Source organism: Tiliqua scincoides, chromosome 5 (assembly GCF_035046505.1).
Source record: "Tiliqua scincoides isolate rTilSci1 chromosome 5, rTilSci1.hap2, whole genome shotgun sequence".
In the NCBI taxonomy this organism is placed as follows: Eukaryota; Metazoa; Chordata; class Lepidosauria; order Squamata; family Scincidae; genus Tiliqua; species Tiliqua scincoides.
Window position 1 is genome coordinate 8,741,560 of NC_089825.1, and position 12,615 is coordinate 8,754,174.

Below are 12,615 nucleotides of genomic sequence, written 5' to 3' on the forward strand. Positions count from 1 at the left end.
TGTGGACTGCAATATGGGGGATAGAATCTGGCAAAAGCTTTTGCTGCTAAGATCCTCCCCTTCCAGCCCAATCCCTGCCCCCTGTACTCCCTGCCCCAGAATGAACCAAACCACGTCCTCCAAATTACCAACACCAGCAGGGTCTCCTAGAGCCGCTGGCGCAAATGCCACATTTTTGGCCATTTGTGGCAGCAGCTCAGAAGGGCATGAAAGTATCCTGGCATTTCATGCTGCTGCTTAAGGGCCTTTGTGCTGCCAGAGTGTGAGTTCCAGCAGCCCACAAGGCCCAGATAGGATTGTAGATCCATCAGACATGACCTCTTTTCAATAAGTCACTGACTTCAAGTGGCCTGCTGCCTTTACAAGAACAACAGGAGATTCCTAACAAACACAAACACTGATAATGGAGGAATCACCAAAACAAAGAAAAATGTATCTGTTTTGTACAGTGCAGTCCATCATAAACACATCATATAACACAGTGGTTCCCAAACTGTGGGTCGCGACTTGATTTTTGGTGGATTGCCAAAGGGTGATGGAAATATCAGACAACTAATTGCCTCAAGCCCTGAGGCGATTCAAAAAATCAGATACTGTAACTGTTAATTATCCTGCGAAGACTCAGCTCCTGCAGTTTGCAAGCGTACATAAATATAGGGCGATAAATGTTGGAGGGTCTTTTTTTCTGGTTATCATCGCTTATGAATGAATGAATGAATGAATGAATATTTCTTTCTAGATCTCCTTTTTTAAAAGTCTGGTAAACCTAGATGGGTCCCAACAGAGTGTTGTTTTAAAAAGTGGGCTCTGATGCTAAAAAACTTGGGAACCACTGATATAACACCTTGCATTGTGATAAACTGCTACTCCGATCATCTGTTTGAAAATCGGTTTCACTACCAGCCACAAGTGCTCACAATGGGTAATAATTAGTATGAAAGCAAGGGGTGATGATCACAATTCCATATCCCAGCAGGAAGAAAAAAATCTGGTAATGTCATCATGACTCAAATTGCCTGGCTTGGAAATATAAATCTTAAGGTCCAGTTGTATCCCCCACCAATACATATTATGCAGCCCTACTGAAGGAACATGTGCTGCATCCTGTGTGTGTGTGGGGTGTGTGCAACCAGACAGCCCAGGAGAGTTGTAAAAACTTTTTTTACATACTTTCCTTGGCCTCCAGTGGGTGTCCTCAAATCTATGCCAGTTCTTTAGCTGGCATGGGAGGCTGGTCTCGGCCAGGAAAGGGGGATAGGGTCTTGTGTATGGCTGCTGCTGCTGCTGCTGAGATCCTCTCTCAACTGCCCCTGAATGACCCCTGGCATGGCCCACTCCCTGCTCATGATTCTCTTTCAAACTGCCCTTGCTGCCAACTCACTGGCAAGAGTGGGGCGGGGGGGGGGGATGTTAGAGGCTCTGTCATGGTAAATTACTTAGGTGTCTTGAAATTCCACAACTGAGGGATCAAAAATGGTAGAGTTTAAGATATTCTGGGAGTGGGGAAAGAGGATTTTCTTTTTAAAAAATTATGTAAGAAAGAGTGCGAGTGTGCGTGATGCAGGGCTGTGTTCCTTGTGTACAAGAATGCAGTGAAGCATTTCTTCTGTCAAGTGGTCACTAGCAGGTATGAGGTGGTGTTAGTTTTCACATTAGATGGATTTCTAGGACATTAACCTACATGTTTATTACTGTACTCTGTCATGTGTTTTCACTGTGTGACAACAACTGTAACCTTTATACTGCATTCTGTATCAGCATGCAATGCACATATAGCAAGATGCATTGTGTACAGTAGAGCAGTTGCATGGTGATCATTTTTCTGCCTTTGAATAACTCCTTGGTATCAGTGCCATACTTCTCTTACAGCAACAAACACATACTAATTTGAGACATAAATATCCCTGAACAGCACCTGTGACTCTCCCTTTGCCGGAGAGAGCAACCAAGTGATCCCCGAAGCACACAGTTGATTGCACCACAGCTGCTGAGCCTGGAATCCGATCCATCAAGCTACTCTTCCTGCCTTGGAATGCTTGCACTGACTTCCAATGTCCCAAGTGTGGTAGACTGCTCTGAGGAGACCCAGCGCCCAATCTGACGCTGGGACAGCACACGACACTGGCACTGACACAGTGTCTGCTGCATGCTATGGGCCAGTAAGGGACAAGGCAGCGGGGTTTTTACTTGCCACTTACTTTTACTTCACTGCTGCCTGGTCCCAAATGGGCCTACTCAGGTCTGTGCCAGCTCTTTGGGTCCAAGAGGGCACATCGTCTAGACCAGGAGTGTAGGATATCAGCACCATCACTGTCTCCAATATCCATCCCAAACCCACCCTCTACACAGAGTCAGCAGATTGGTATGTTTCAGCTCCTGCTTTAGAAGCGGAATAAACTGTTCTGACACAACTGTCTTACTTTCAAGGCTTTATCACTTAGACCACTGCAGGACTTTGGTGTGGAAAGAGCCTCATCCCTGCGTCCCCGCCCCCCAAAATGAGCTCCTTACAACTATTTCCATGTTTGTTAAATGCTGCTTGAGTTCATACATGGAGTACAAGATCTCTTTAAGAAGCAGATGCCCCTCCCCCCAAGAGTCAAATTAAAGCTCCAATAATACATTAGCATCAGCTTTGTTGTCCTCTAACTTCATGGCTGGAACTAGTTTGCCTACTCCTTGCATAAACCAAAGGAATAACACACACCTGTGGAGTCAATGAGGCATGAACCCACTTGCAAGGGAGGAAAATAACAATTCTTTTGCATGCTGGTCACAGTCAGGTTTCAAAACAACCCAGACTGCTTCCTCAGCAGGCAATGAGCAGTCGTCCCCCCCCCCCCAAACTAGTCCGTAATAATCTAGTGTTAATAATCCTCCTCCAACACCTTCTTTCAAAGGAGATTACAGGATCAGTATGGAACTTCCCTTTGATGCATTCATGGTGCTTTGAACACTGTTTTCTCCTCGGAAGAGAAGGTCAGTATGTTACAAAACCTTCTTTTAAAAAGCATCTCAGACAAGGTTAGTTTGGAGCTTCCTTTCTCCTGCTCAGAAAGATAACTCAGGCAGGAACTAGACATTCCCCATGGCTCATGCAGGCATCACGAGCCACTAAGGGAACAAGTTTGGCCCAGGAATTTCTAGAGCCAAAGACAGCAGACCAAATGTCGCCCCTCCCCTTACCTGGTGATATATCACTCTCTGCTTCTCCCACTCCCTGGGTTTGAAAAGGGAGACGGGAACAAAACAAAAGAGGAAGTGCAGAGGAGGGGAAAGTGATGGGCTAGGATGTCTCTCTCCACTTCCTCTTCCACTCTGCCCCCTCCCTTTTCCAGTTCAAGGAATGGGAGGTTAAAGGAGACGGAGCTGTGAAGGTGAGTAGATGCGTTTTGGTGGGAGCTTCTGTGAATTTGGCCTCATGGATGGGCTGGCTCTGCAACAGACTATAACCAGGAACCCACAGCACAGTACAGAGCTGCCTTCCATCATGTGCCACAAAGACTACAGTTTGGAACATTACCCTGGACAGAGAAGTATTTCCAGGTATTGGATTGGCTCTGTCCATCCAGGTTAGCCATTGGCTCCTCTTAACACAAACAATTATAACAGGATCACTGGGCAGAGTCTTTGCCTGGATGACAATAATCTTTCTAGCGTTAATTTTTTTGGGGTCAAATTCTCCCATCTCCCTGTTTATATGTTATGCTATACCCAGGCACTGCTCCTGGGTTCTCATTTCCATATAAATAACTGTACTTGGGTTCCTTGACAGAGATCAGCAATGTGTATACGCCATGAACAGATTGTACTTGTACTTAATAGAATGTGTGAGTAACAGTAGCCAGGTCCAAACTAACAATAATTATACCCAAGCACACAGATGTACCTGAAAACATTTCAACAATATACAGCCCTTCTGACTCCTGACATTCAAATTGTGACTCAAACTCAACAGCTACTACAGCTCAGCTTTGACTAACCTTCAATCCAGGATCCCTGGATGCCTCACTGATGCCTCACTGTTTAAGTTTTGCATACAAGTGTGATTGTCTTTGGAACCAGTCCATACAAACTTCTGTGCAGAATGTTGTATCTATGCAGGTTGTATCTGTGCCTGCATCTATGCAGAGGAAGTCATGGGACAATGGGCCACTCAGCTTCCCAGGAACGATTGTGAGAGCATGAAGGTCCAAAATTTTGAGCAATGATCATACACACTATTACCAGAGAGCTGTGTGGTCCTGTCATCTTATATGTTGTTCCACACAGCAACAATCACAGGCCACTCTGTGGGGGACATGTTAGCATGCATAACACAATCAATGAGAGAATTCATCTGTTGAGAAGGGCATGTGGTACAGTCCCTTACTTAGCACTTCAGGACGCATATAGAGAAAGTGCATGTTTGTAAGTTAGCAGACCCATATCAGAATTCCCTGGAAGTGAAAAGATAGTTCATCAAAGAGAGACTAGGCACAGCTTCAAACTTCTTATATATTTATTCTTTGGAATAAGTCTCCAGAATATAGACCTCCCATGGCTCTAGAGTCCAGACATAGAGCCTAGCTTCAGCACTGGTGAATGCAAGCTCCCAATGGACAGCTCCCTGTTCCTTCCTGTGTATGAGAAAGTCTCAGCTGGTCTGATGGATTCTCTGCACCAGCCAGGATACATGGTGGGTTTTCTCTTTATAAAAGCCCCACCCCTTCCCTGTGCAGAAGAGACCAGAGTCTTCTTCTCCTTCTGAATCCTAGTACTGTTCAGCAGATATATTATTTTCCTTTAGAGAATAATCCATTCCTGGGTTGCTCTAAACTTCTCTCACTCTGTTGTGTGTCCTGCTGCTTCCTTTCCCTGCTGGACAGGCTTCTGCCACAGTAATAATTTAAAACACTTAAAGTTGCAAGTGATCTGGGGCAATCTGAGTATGAAGAGGCTCTTCTTCTTCTGGATATACTGTACTGATAAAGAGATACGATTCATAGTGCACTCTGTAGCTGGTCTGTCCTCCCTACTGACATGTACACACTCTATGGTTTACCATAAAAAAAAAAGACACTTTACTGAAGGACTGCATATGTGCATAGTGAGGGCAAGAGCAATGCGCATTATGGAACCACTTTCGAAAAGTCTCTGTTTCATGTAACTTCACAATTCAACTGTCTGTACTGGGATTGCGTCCAGCTCTTTGTGTGTATGCGTGTGCACAAACACCCTTGTGTACCACATCACCACCATCTACTAGATAAGTAGTGTGGTAGAATTTAACAACACTGATCACCTGTTGATGTGAGAGGGATGCAGGCACTTGAAATCAGCCTGGCACACCCCTCACTTCCTACCAGCCAACTAGCAATTTATTGACAGTATCAGAGCTGATTCAGGGGAGAGCTTGCAGCCAGGCAGCAACCTGCTGTGATTAGCTTGATCACTGATTTCATGGAGAGCTTGCAACCAGGCAGCAACTTGCTGTAATTAGCTTGATCACTGATTTAGGGAGAGCTAGCAAACAAGCAGCTACATGATGTGCTCTCAGGTTCCCAGACTGGGGTATGGTCTGGAGTAAAAAGAGGTGGGAAATACTGTAAAATGTTTCCAAGGCCCTGCTTTTCAGAGATTTTCAATGGTCAATGACTTTAAATTCCTTTTCAAGCACAATCAGTAGAAAACCAGAAGTGGGGCAAGTGGCTGTTTTTGCATTGATTGATTATTTCCCACCCATCTTCTATGGAAGAGCTGAAAGCAGCATCCTTGAGGCTCCCAGGCGGACATCCTTCCAAGTAGCATTGACCAGATCCAGACATGCTTAGCCTCAGCAAGGACATACTGTCATGTGTCCTCAGACCATGCTCTAAGACCCACTTCATGTGGGCTTCATGTCCAGGGAGAGTGTGATGGGTTTCCTATTATACACAGTGCTACCTTATAGCATTTATTTTGTGAAAATGTCACAGACCTTTACATTTTTATCATCACAAAAAAATCATAGCTTTTGCCTGCTAAAGAAACTCAAAACTAAAAGGAATCTGAAAGAAAAGTTTGATTCTAGCAAATCTGGAATCTAATCCCCCCGTAATGTTATTCAGATATGTTCATTTACAAGCGTGCATTTGTACCTTTCTTTCTAATGATGGAAACCAGGATGGTCCTCATAGTCAAATACTTTTTTTAAAAAAAAACAACTCATTATTATACATCTTGTTTTATGGTGGAAAAAGTTTTTTTTTTTTTTTTTTCTATATACTATCCCAGATTGCAAGATACAGAGGACATGGGTGTGTGATGATGGCTGTAATATAACTGGAATTTGCCTTCCTGACTTCAGCCACTCTGAGAATTTTATGGAATCATGTTGGTAAGAAAGAAAATGTAAAAATCCAAGGAATGGGTGTTACTTCTGTGTCTGAATGGCTACCAACTCTGTACCAAAATCGAAATGTTCAAGAAGGAGACTCCACCCCATTTGGTCCGACCCAAAAAAGAACTGAACATTGTCAGTCTTCCAAAACTGAAGATTAACCCCAAACAAAATACCTTGCACCATAACATGTAATTCAGTTTCACCAACTGGATTGCTGCAGCTTACCTAATTTGCAAGATCTCAGCCTCTGCTCAGCCCCAGATGCCCTGTGCCTGGCTGCCCACTTGCAGACTGAGCAACTTGCAAGGAAAAAAAAATATTGGTGTATCCACCCACAGAAGGTTTTCCACTTCAGTTCCTGGTTCTTCTGATGGATATTTCTCAGGCAAGCGGCTGAGTCTGCATCAGATGCAGCTCTCGCTGACCTGTTTGTGTGTGAGTCTTGCTGCACTTTTGCCATCATACAGTGAAACAGCTTGTGGGGAAAGGCAGCCAATGAGAGAGCACCATGTGGGGAAAAACAAGGAAGCAGGCAGCCAATTGTGAGCAGCTAAAGGCTGGATCTGCTTTCCTGCCCCAACCTGGTAGCAGAGGGGGGAGAATGGAATTCCAGTTACCATGGTGAAGGAAGTCACCTGCCGAGTGCATGGCCCTGCTTATGAGTGCAGGAGCAGGCTCCAGGTGCCTCCTTCCTTCTGATGCATTCCCATCTGACTGCAGGGTCCAGAGGGCGTCAGGGACTAAAGTCCTGCCAAAAGTTTTCCTATAGGTGCTGAATCAGATGCTTTGCATCAGAAACATGAACTCTGGGGGTTTCCCACATACTTAGCCTTAGTTGTGTTGCCTCAGTTCTTAAAGAAAATGCAGTTTCAGCCCCAGATCTCGGGGTGGGGGGTGGGGAGGGTGTTGCATGTTGTGAAAAGACTTGTCCCTCCAGCCCAGCTTCCATACTCAAGAGTTGTGTAGAACCACCTGCCTTTGCTCTAGGGGTTTCCAGGTTTCCAACAAGCGGGGCTGGTCCTAGATCAAATTATATTGTATCTTTGACACCCACCCCCAAAAAGAAATTGTTCAACTTTGGGACACTTTTTAAAATAGCACCTGTACCCCCTGCTTGATTTTGATGCATGATCTGCATGCATGATTTACTCCATCATAGAAAATGAAAAATGTGTAGACATGAATCTATAAAATGCATTTATTAATGCCAGCTTTAAATAAAACTTACAGAAGCCTTTTAGGTTTAAGAATCACTGAACTAGCCCACTCCTGGGGTCAGCTGTCCCTAAATCTAGCCTCTTGCAAGGAGGCCAGTGTGTCACCCCTATGATAGACCTCCAACTCTACAGAGGGAGGAGACGGCTTGTGTCTGATTCCTCGCAACCAGATTGACACTGCTTGACAACATGAATATAAAAAGCACATGGGTTCTACAGGTTACATAACAGCAAAGCCGTACAAATATATGGGAGCATTAGCAAGAATGGCAACACACAGCAAAGAGAGACATTTCAAAACAGGCACGTAGTGTGAGTTCTACAGGTCTTCAAAATTCAAAATCTTCATGGGACAGCACTTCCACCACAATGCAAGCCTTCCTTGGAATCGGATGGATGTGAAAGTCAAAGGTCTAAAGGGCGAAACTCCACCACAGGACCTCATGATTGGTTCTTTTGGAGTGGTCCAGTCACTGCAGAGAGGAATTATTTCTCTGATAAAGAGCATAATTCTGCTCTTCCACAGACATGGTTGAAAACTTTTCACAGCATGTATGATGATGTAGTACTCCTTCTCTATCATTGCCCAGTGGGTTTCTTGGGAGCTTCCTTTGGGTCAAATTCAGATGGCCACCAAGAGGGAGAAGGTAGCCCTCATTCTTTTCACTTCTTGCTCACTCCTAAACAGCAAGTGCACAGGCAGAGGCAGTAAGGAGGAGTCTGTCAGGGGCAAACAGGATTCAGAGTTTGGCAGTGGGCTTGGACCTCAGCAAGTGTCCCACAGATTCCTTGTTGTCAGTTTGTGGCAAGTAGTGCCTAGGCTCAAAGCCAAGACGGAGCAGAAAAAAAATAGAACATGGGCCATTGGTCAAAGAGGTGTAAAACTGGCCTAGAAATTCTTCTTGTTTCCTCTGGAGATGAAGAAAGCAAGTTTGAGCAAATAACAAGGGCTGGGGAGAAGAGCTGGAGAATTAGAAAGTAGGAGAAAACTGAGATGAAAATGTCTAGGCAGGAAAACCAGAATCTCAAGCTGGGAACAAAGAACAACATTCAGGAATTTGTGTGTTGTTCACCAAATGCAACAGGTTCTTGTCCCTTACAGTATTCCTGACTCGGCCAGTTCAAGATATTTTGTACCCAGCCCATTGGCAGTACTGACACTGGGAAAACCTGCTTCCTGTTGAGTTTGAAGAGGTGCTGGTGTAATAGCATGTCATTTTGTGTCGCTTATCAGAATAAGAACATAAGAACAGCCCCACTGGATCAGGCCATAGGCCCATCTAGTCCAGCTTCCTGTATCTCACAGCGGCCCACCAAATGCCCCACGGAGCACACCTGATAACAAGAGACCTGCATCCTGGCGCCCTCCCTTGCATCTGACATAACCCATTTCTAAAATCAGGAGGCTGCACATACACATCATGGCTTGTAACCCGTAATGGATTTTTCCTCCAGAAACTTGTCCAATTCCCTTTTAAAGGCATCCAGGCCAGATGCCGTCACAACATCCTGTGGCAAGGAGTTCCACAGACCGACCACACACCAAGAAAAGAAATATTTTCTTTTGTCTGTCCTAATTCTCTCAACACTCAATTTTAGTGGATGTCCCCTGGTTCTGGTGTTATGTGAGAGTGTAAAGAGCATCTCTCTATCCACTTTATCCTTCCCATGCATAATTTTGTATGTCTCAATCATGTCCCCCCTCAGGCGTCTGTTTTCTAGGCTTAAGAGGCCCAAACGCCGTAGCCTCTCCTCATAAGGAAGGTGCCCCAGCCTAGCAATCATCTTAGTCGCTCTCTTTTGCACCTTTTCCATTTCCACTATATCCTTTTTGAGATGCAGCAACCAGAACTGGACACAATACTCCAGAATCTGGTTCCAAATCACCTTGAACCACTTCTTTGTACCTCTTCGACTTGTGGGTGTCATGGAAATTTTCTGGAATTGTTCATAACCATATAACCACACCTACCCATAAACATCTGCTGTAGACAATTCCCTTGGCGAGCCTCAGATGTCTCCGATCTGCTTTTATGTCATTATCATGAACTGTTAGGAAGAAGATGGCAATTAGCATATCTGGTATGCATTGTGTATCTATACACTGTACTATGCTCCGCGGTCTTTAACACAACTGGAGTAGTAGTCATACTGCTTTTGTTGCATGTATTGTTTCCTTGTGAGTTCATCTTGGCCTATCATCCACCTATAGGATTGCAGAGCAGGGACATGTGGTGGATGGGGGGCAGGTGAGGCAGAGCCTACCCGCCGGAGTCTTTCGAAAAGCATCGCTGCATAGGTTGTGAGTGCTTGGGCTCCTCACATGGAGGTAGTGCTTTCCAAAGGACTTGATGGGGAGGCTCTGCCTCACCAGCCTCACATGTCTCCCACCCACTGCACGTCCCTGTTGCACAGCAGTTTGCTGTACAATGTGAAACCAAAAAAAATTACAAAGTGTTAAAGAGCTAAAAGAACAAGGGCATCCAGGAGAACAGAAGATGAATGGGAGTACACCTACTCTGTTGTTGGCAACCTTCAGTCTCGAAAGACTCTGGTATCGCGCTCTGAATGGTGGCTCTGGAACAGCGTCTAGTGTGGCTGAAAAGGCCGATTCGGGAGTGACAATCCCTTCCACACTGGGAGCAAGTGCAGTCTGTCCCTGGTCTGTCTCCCTGGCTGTGGGCCTTCCTTCTTTGCCTCTTTGCCTCAGACTGTTGGCAAAGTGTCTCTTCAAACTGGGAAAGGCCATGCTGCACAGCCTGCCTCCAAGCGGACCACTCAGAGGCCAGGGTTTCCCACTTGTTGAGGTCCACTCCTAAGGCCTTCAGATCCCTCTTGCAGATGTCCTTGTATTGCAGCTGTGGTCTACCTGTAGGGCGCTTTCCTTGCACGAGTTCTCCATAGAGGAGATCCTATGGGATTTGGCCATCATCCATTCTCACAACATGACCGAGCCAACGCAGGTGTCTCTGTTTCAGCAGTGCATACATGCTAGGGATTCCAGCTCATTCCAGGACTGTGTTGTTTGGAACTTTGTCCTGCCAGGTGATGCCAAGGATGCGTCGGAGGCAGCACATGTGGAAAGCGTTGAGTTTCCTCTCCTGTTGTGAGTGAAGAGTCCATGACTCGCTGCAGTACAGAAGTGTACTCAGGACACAAGCTCTGTAGACCTAGATCTGGGTATGTTCCATCAGCTTCTTGTTGGACCAGACTCTCTTTGTGAGTCTGGAGAACACCTACTCTGAGACTTTTCAAATGATATAACCCAGTGGTTTTCACACATTTAGCAACGGGACCCACTTTTTAGAATGAGAATCTGTCAGAGCCCACCCGAAATGATGTCATGACTGGAAGTGACATCATCAAGCAGGAAAATTTTTCACAATCCTAGGCTGCAATCCTACGCACACTTACACAGGAGTAAGTCCCATTGACTATCATTGTTAAAAGAATATACTTTACATACTAGCTTGTTAAAAGTGCAGGTCCGTCACATTTCCCCAAATGCAGTCACATACCATGGTAGCATCAAGTCTATTGTATTAAAAATAAAATATTGAAATGAATGGGGACCCACCTGAAATTGGCTCATGACCCACCTAGTGGGTCCCGACCCACAGTTTGAGAAACACTGATATAACCGAACAGAAAGAGAGCAACTGCCCAAATTATCCATTTTGCATCAAGCAAAAAGCAAAAAGGTTTTCATTCAGGGGTTGGCAGTCTTCTTCTACAAAGGGGCCAGACATCAGATTCATCAACAGTAAGTATGCATGTACATTCAATATGTATGTGCAAACCTCCAGATTAGGCCTGTGGGTTAGTGCAAACCTCCAGATGGGTTTGGTACAGAGAGATGCATGCCCAGACAGAGAATGATGCTCAAAGGAAACTTCTGCCCATGGTCTACTTACACTGTAAACCTAACAGTGATACAATTACAAACTTGAATTTTCTAGTCCCTAAAAGATACTTTCACACTAATGAAAGTCTCATAACTGTAAGAGCACAGTTCACAATCATCTACCTACAGAGACCCATTACATTTTCTTTCGTGTGTGTTTTCCAGAAAAGATGGGTGGAGTTGCTGCTGGGGGTGCTTTAGGTGTTGATCTGCCATTTTAGTGTGGGTCTTCAGACTAGACTATTCTTTGGGAAACTCTTCCGTATAAACCCTTCTGAAATGAATGGGAACTGTGCAATGCCATAATATTGCCCTTGTGTGCCTTCCATTCATCTCAATGTGACTTGTGCAGAAAAATGTTTTGGCTGATGATGATGTCTATGTTCTAGAAATACCTGGTTTTCCTGCATCTGTTTGATTTTTCTCCCTTATTCTTTTGCTGAACTTTTATTTACTTTATTTATTATGGTACAGTATTTACATACCACCTTTCTCATAGACAGCATAGTTAGAGGGGGTGCAAAGCACTAAGTTTTGTACAGTGCCTCCCCATGGTGTGCAGCTCCTCCCCTCCCCTCCCCTTCAGAGCCATTCCAGGCCATTAGAGCAAAACGGAGGTGGCATTGCAATCCCTGACCCGGAAGGGCTCTGAAGGGGAGCAGGGGGATCGCTTGCATATCATGGTTTGGAGCCATACAAAACTTAGTGCTTGCACTCCCTCTAAGTACGCTACTGCTCATAGACTCAAGGCAGTTTACATAAGCAGACTGAACATAAACCCATTTTTTTCAATGGGGTTTTTACAAGTATTGCTCCATGACAAAATCTCATGAAGCTCCATTCGTCCAGATTCCTCCATTCCATTCCTAGTGCAGTAATCCTGACTACTGACTTCTTGCACTTTTCCAAGCTCTCTCAGGCAGCTGCACCAAACTTCAGATCAGTTTCTCCAAGTTGTTATCCTTTTTTTTTTTTTACCAGCTCCTCCACACTCCAGTCCTTGCCATCTCCCAGTCTCTTGGTCTCCCATTCAAGCAACTGATTCTGCTTAGTTTTACAGGCAAGGTGACAGCTCAACCTCCAGACCACACCTCCTGCCCTTTTCAGATCAAAATATCAATATGAGCTTA